Below are 7,535 nucleotides of genomic sequence, written 5' to 3' on the forward strand. Positions count from 1 at the left end.
GAGATGGAGGTGTTCCTGTGCTTGCTGAGGGCTACCCTAAAACTACTTGTAAAAGCAGTTAGCATCTCTTCAAGGTATTGCACTTTTACCCTCTGAGCTGACAAACAAAAAATTCAATTGGCACTCCTCAACCCAAGACAAGAGTCATCTGAAATTAGCCTGATGTTCACCCTATGCTTTAAGAGACCATATACCTATATTGTAATCAAGTTTTGCTTGAGTTCAGATGTCCCAGAACGTGATGCTTGAGAGGACTGAGTCAGCATAGTATTACCTGAATTAACTATTGATGTACTTTGTGGAGATTATGCAGCAGCAAAAAACCCACCACACCACGTTTTACATGTAACCTTGTTTTGGATTTGCGGTTCTGACACTTATTTGACCAGATTCTGCTGTGACAGATACAGATTTAAACGGGAAGTCACGCCATGCCTCAGCAGTGCTGTTCTAGACTTGCAGCAAAGAGCAGCATCTGACCTTTAAAATTTAATTCTGTTACAAACAACCACTGATCTACACAAAGTTCTACATTTAGATTAGATCCTGCCTCATACAAACATAATTCGGAGGAGAAAGTGAGCTCCTGGCAGAGACAGATGGATAATCCCAGCCCCTGCCTTGTGCTCATGCACTTGCCGTTGTCTCCTTTCAAACCTGTGTTTCCTTGTTGGCTGTCTTGCTTGAAGTGAAGTGTTAAGAACAGAAAATTGACGTTTTTCAATAATTTTCTCAATTCCTGACTGGTTCCTGATTAGCAGTGCTGACTACAAAGGGGAAGAATTTGTGGGAATGTGTGACCGTGCACAGCCAGAGCAGCATGGGGAGTCTCCTGGGAAGAGCTCAGTTGAGTTTAAAATGGGTTTATTCTTTTGGATCCACGCTACCGTGTCAGTCGGACCCCTTCCATCCTAGGTGACTGTGTGGCTAGGGGTGAAAATGCATCTTTCCCATCTGCATTTCTGCTTTAATTTGGCAGCACAGAGGCCTGGTTTGCAGCCAGGTGAGTCGCTGTGCTCGCAGCTGTGCCTGCGCCATCCACGTCGCTCTGTGTCTGTACTCCGGGCTTGGGAACGCAGAGGAGGCGAGTGATGATCAAAAGGCCATTTGTTTCTCTAAGGTATTTACATGTGTGGTTCAAATAAACACAGCCAGAAAGGAAGCGTCCTGGTGCGTGCTTCCAAAAAACATCGTTGGACTTGGGGATGTGGAAGGAGGCTGATAAGGAGTTTGGTCCTTTCTGAGCTCTCCTGCCTGTAGGCGGGTGCTGTTCCTCAGCTTTCCTCCAGACTATTTTTAATTGCTTTCTACTGATGTGGTGATTTCTGTCTGGATCTCCAGGGAGCCGGCAGTAACACGGGCTAGCGGTCGTGCTCCCTGCACAGCAGTAGCAGTGGAGTCGGTCCTTAGCTGGGATGCCTCCTTGCTTTTCTGGCTACAACAGTCCTCTCCCTGCTGCAGCCTCAGTGTTTCCTGTGTGGGGTGGGGAGATGGAAGCCCATTGCACTGAGTTTTGGGAAGAACAGGGCTTCTCAATAGCTTAAATATGGGACGATAATGTATTCATGGGATTGATGGGACTGATTTTTTGATTTATGCAAGAGGAACTGGGGATGGGTTTCCTCTAAGTGTTGGTGAATGATGGGGTTTGTGCCCTTGTTGACTCATAGGACCTTCCCTTGTTTCTCTTCTGTCTCTCTCCCTCTTTGTTTAACTCCAAGCACTGCATTGAAATTCTATTGCTGAATAAATGTCACATCCCAGGCAGTTATTTGCTTTGTTTCCTGTATTTCCTTGCCACATTGAGGCTTATCTTGTTTATCAGGTTGGAGTAAACAGCCTGTGGCTGTGCAGAGATGGGAAAAGCAAAGGAAGGGTTAACCAGGCGATACCCAGCTGGGATGTGAGCATATGTCCATGTGTCAAGCAGAGGCGAATTCAGTTTGCCTCGGCTGAACCTGAGTAAATAAGCTCTGCTGAGAGGTGGTAATACTAGGTTGAGCTCAGCACTGCACAAAGTGGTCGTACACCTTCCACGTGGCTTAGAGGACAGACAGAGTAAGGCTGCATCTGTTTGAGGAGTGCAGCCTGAAAATACCTAATTCAAGCCTTGCTGCAATAACTAGGAGTCCTGATAGTGAGAAAGACAACTGAAACAGTTTAAATAACACGCGGGAAATGAAGTACGTGCTACTATTTACAGTCATGACAGCAGTTAAAAGATACAGAGTATGTGGTTTAAGTTTGCTGCAAAGCAGTGAAACTTCCCCTGATCTGACATTTAATAGATAAGCTTAAAAAAAGAAAAAAAAAAATCTGACTTCCGTGCTGGCAAAAATAATGGGGAAACACAATAGAAAAACTGTTGTGGGGCCACACGTTAAGCCTGGTTCACATTGAGAGAAACTGGAGGGAGATGGTGTGGTTGCACCAAACTGTGACTTGGGACTTGCACGTGTTTGATCCTTGCTGAATCTGTCCCAAAGACTCTTAAGAAAAAGGAGATAACCTGGTGCTGGGTTCACTGTGGCGTGGTTTCCAAAAGAGGCCGCTGGCTGCAGGACTCTCCTTCATCTGCACTCTGGAAACAAACAACCAATTTTTCATTTTTAGTGGTTAATTCTGAAAATATGAAGGTCTGTTTAGTCTTGTCTCCCTAACATAAACCAGCCAGAACAAGGCAGCTTGAGGGGAGTTTGCAACAAGTTCCCTTATTTGGAATAATAGTCACTGTTGTAATGTGGCAGCTGTGGGACTCTCCCACCCCGGTGGGGCTCGGGGGGTCGGGCTGGTCTTGCAATGCATCGCAGGGCTGTGCCTGGGTAACGGTGGGGGTGAGGGACACGTCTGAGGAAGCACAACGGGACAGATTCTGTCCTGCCCTGTGCCTGTTTGTTGCACCTAGTTTGTAGGAGCAGGTTGTGATGTGAACAGGGCCTGGAAAGACGAAATGCAAAAGCAAAATTTGTGTGGAGCCAAACTTTCTCATATAACTTTCAGAGCTGTGCTTTTCTGCTTCCCTTCTATAGGGCATAAGGCCATTCTACAGGCGCTTCCAGGACGAGCTGCTGTCCCTTGCTGGTCAGGTACTTGTGGGCAAGTGCCACCTTTGATGAGGGTTCCTCATGTCATGGCGGTGAAGAAGCTGGTGCCGTGGACCTGCCCAGCACCTCCCTATTGCTGCCCTCCTTCCTCCTCCTCTCCATAGCTGTCCTCATCCTGCTGCTCATGGTGATTTTGATCCTGCAGAAAGGAGCGCAGAACAGCCCTTTTTGCATGTTATATTGTCCTTAATGTGCTTTCTCTTCCTCTACCAGCGTCCGATTTTCAGTAACTTGCTAATGGTGTGAATTTGTAAGCCTTTCAAATGTACAACTTGCTGTGGTCTGACATGACATCCCTCCATCCTCGGCAAAAGGGGGAATGAGTTCTCTGAGCTCCTTCTGAAGGTGTGCTGGGAATTGGGGTTTCGTGAGCTGGGCTCCACTCTAGCTGTGGCATGTTCTGTATGTTGGAGGTCTGGTTACTATTTATCTTTGACAAAAGCAGAAAAAAACCCTCAAACATGTGCATTTCACTTCTATATATGATTTTTAAAGTTAAATTATTGTACCTTATGCTGAACTAGTTATTTAGACTTCTCTAATGCTATCTTTCTCCCTTCACTGGTGGTATAAGAACCTTCTTTTGCTCAGCTGCTGGTGGTGAGAGTGCTCTTTCTTCTTCCGTGTCTTCCGCTGTTAAAACACCTTTATTTGTTCTCTTTGTTGGAATTGCATTGCATGATAATATTGTATGGCAGATGCTAAACACACTTAGAATATCACGATACGTGGATATGCATTCATCACTGAAATAGCCTTTTTTTTTTATTTGTTCAGTAAAGCACTAATGACGAGTTCAGATACCAGACAAATTCTGTGTCCTCCCAAGAATTTTTTCAGTATCAATAAACTTGGTTTTAATTGCAGCTGCTTTTATTAAATTTGTTCATAAATTTGGTAGGTAATTTTGCTTCTAAGGTAGACATTTATCATTTCATAGTCTTCTAACCAAATTTCCATAAATGGAGTTTTACGCACTGTCTAAATTATTTCCATGCCATCTGAAATGTTTCACAGACCATTTTCACGTCCTAATGATGACTCTTAGACAATGGAAATCTGCATTGCCATGAAGAAATGTTTCCTTTTCATGCAGCATTTTTTTTTTTTTTAAGATTTGCTATAATAACTTGTATTTCTGCTCAAGGAGCTTTGTAAATTCTGTATTGAGTTCAGCAATCCATCCCTATTTAACAAAGCATTTAAGCAAATATTTGAATTATACCTGCTACAAGAGAATGAGTCCAAGTTCACGTGTTGGGAACAGGAGAAGACCCAGAAGAACTTGCTCCCTGATTCTTGAACTAACTAGGAGGTCCTGAGGCATTACTGTGAGTACTGCAGCTGCCTGTCCAGGGTTTCAGCCACACTACCACTCCAAGATTTCTTCTTGAATGAATTAAGATGGGATGGGGGCAGCCAGAGCTCATCTGAGACACTGTGTCTGTTCGTCACCTGTTAAATTCGTGAGTTTTGTCAGAACTGCTGCAATTAGCTCATGTTCTGTGCTTGGAAGATGGAGCCATGTGGGAGCCCTCCTGGCTCTGGGAAGAGGGGCAGCAGAGGGTGTTTCAAGGAGCTCCCCAGCCCTGTTCAGACTGCATGGTCCCACACCATTTTGGAGCAGCCAAGCTCTTTGCTTTTGCCTGCTTACTCAGATGGGTGGGAAGAGCTTTTGTAAATTTGCTCCTTTTTTAATCTTTCCATTACTAACACTTGTTCTTATTGACAGTCAGAACCACAAGAGTTTATTCCCCCTTTCCACCCACTGTTCCCTTTAAAACTCCCACTTCCAGAGTGAGCAATAATTACAGATGTCTTCAGATTGCTTTGCTCTCTCTTTAAACACAGAGCCTGACATCTGGCATATTTTGAAGTTACTTTATTGAATCTTGATTGTTCCTGTAAATAGGCTGCACGTGTGTCATATCTCAATGGCAGTAAGTAGATATATCTCTTCCTGCACAGGCTGAGTGGGAGATATCTTCCAGGCAACCCTGTGGTGGCCACAGGCTGGTGGACTGCTGTCCCCAGGGCTGAACCTGTGAAACATGGACTGTGTCCACAAGAGTGGGAGGGCATACGCATGCTCAGGGACTGCATTGGTGTTAAGGTGCTGGTAGGAATGGATCATAGGATGGATAAAGAATATAGATGGAAGAGACAAAATGTTGTTAGAGTTTAGGAGTGAGTCAGTTTTGGGGGAAGCCGTGTTTTGATAGACTCGAATGTGGATGGGCATAAAGCTTAAAGTATCTTTTCCAGATTTAAAAGCTTTTCTTTCTTTTTTTTTTTTTTCCTTCAGTGAACAGCAGTTCCTTGCTATTGTAATATGAAACTCTATAGTTTCCAGTATGAGCCAGCTGTTAAAGTAGGTTTTATTTTTACAAATTGGGGGATACTCTGCAGAGCGCCCCACATTGCTGTATATTTGAAAAAAAAAAAAACAAAACCATCCAGCATGATGGTGCGGAAATCCTACATGTATAGCATGACATTCAAAGACAGCCAATGGCATAGGAACCAGGAGAGTGAACCTGTTTTTTAATGCAAAGGTGAAGTCAACTTCTTACTCCACTTAGCAGTATCTGGCTAATTGGTGCTGATGGGTTTAAGAAGGCATTTCCTGCCTCCCTGTAGCTAAATGTGGCACTAAAAATCATTAACAGAGGCTATTTTCATAGCTTTCTGCTGAGGTGAAAGTGTCATTCCTAACTTACAGGTTGGGGAAGAGGCAGAGGGAGGTGAAATGATTTGTCAGGGATGACAGAGGAAGCTTGGTACGGTCAGGAATTGATCCCAGGTATCCTAAGATCCGTTCTGACTTTTTCAGCTGTGTTGGGCCAAGCAAATTTTCTGTGCTTACTACAGGAATTGACAGAGGAAAAAGAAATTTTTTTTAAGTTACACTTGGTATAAACACAATTCCTTTTCAATACTTTGTGTGTGTGCATGTCTTGTGACAAAGAAAGGCAGAAATTTGTTATGAAGGGCTATAATTCTTGTGCATTGGAGGGGGAGGAATGAAATATTTCACTTAATCTCTATAGCATATTCCATATTTTCCTCGCTTTGGTTACATTTTTGTGAGGCAAACTATGAATTCCCTCGCCTATTATTAATTTATTGTTACTGGAACATAATAGCGCAGAACGCAGTTCGTCCAGGAAAAAGCTTCAGCAGGGAGTGAGTCATTGATGGTAATAAACTTCCGTCCCTCTCAATAGACCATAGGACCGTTTAGAAAAATGTTTTTGCCATGATTCCTGAATTGCTTGTGCTTTGCACAGCAGCTGGTAGAGATAAAACTGAACGGAGCTGGGCAGACTCCCTGTCTCCCCTCTATTACTATAGCATGTTTCTGAATCATACACAAAAAATGTTTTTGGTATGTAAAAGTGACTTCAGAAAAGCAACTCCAACTAGAAAACAGCCAGCGCTGCAGTGAGGATACACTTTTGGAGCATGATACCGGGTGTGATATCTACCATATACATGTAGTGCTCAGGGAGTTAGCAAAGCATCGACGTGCAGAGCTGAGCTCTCTAGTGTTACCCTTCCGTGAGACGTGTTATCTCCTAGGAGCCCTGGGGCCTTCATGAGGCGAATCTGAACAGAATCAGATAGTGTTTCGCAGCTGCTCGGGTTAGGATGCGGCTTTGCACGTTACTGTCTGTAACTTCCAGCTGGTTGGTGTGCAAGATCTCAGTTACGAAAGGCTGGTCTCATGTTCGACGGGGCTGTGTTGCATGTTGCCTGCTCTGCCGGCTCCAGGTACCCAGGAGCCCCTTCAGGTCCAGGAGAGCAAAATGTTTCTGACCATGATGTTTTGCCCTCCCTATGAAAAGGCAATATGGTTAGTGCCTGGGTAGATAATAAACACCATTTGAGGATGTTAGGTCTGCTAAATATGGCATTGCCGGGATGTGAAATCCGTAAGTATTCCCCAGTCAGAGAACAGTTTGTGGCATGGGTCTTCAGTATGTGGTGGGAAGGGTTAAGTGCTTTTACTATCATTTCCAGCCTTCTTTCATCAGAGTCCTTTCAAGGCTCCTGGTCCTTCCAAGTACTACTGCATCCACAGGGAAGGGTGCATTGTGGTGTTGCTTTCCAGAGTATTTGGGCAGCTGTGTTGTTATCAAGAACTGAACATATAACTGTGAGGGCCACATTCTGTACAGCTCAATAGATGCTGTATTATGTATCTGTGTGGCAAGCTGGCCCCATCACGTTAATGAGCCAAGTCACGTAAACATCATGACCGACGATTTTGCAACCCAACCTGGAGTGAATGGGAAGGAGTTGGTATAGCTGTCATGTGAACTGTAGAGCTGTGGCTGGACAGCCACTTTTAAAGTAGCCCAGTGCAAACAGGGAGTTATACTGCATAAACAGTGTAGTAAATGAACCCATCTTTGCTGGAATAATGCT

Source organism: Charadrius vociferus, unplaced genomic scaffold (genome assembly GCF_000708025.1).
Source record: "Charadrius vociferus isolate BGI_N301 unplaced genomic scaffold, ASM70802v2 scaffold282, whole genome shotgun sequence".
NCBI classification, from domain to species: domain Eukaryota; kingdom Metazoa; phylum Chordata; class Aves; order Charadriiformes; family Charadriidae; genus Charadrius; species Charadrius vociferus.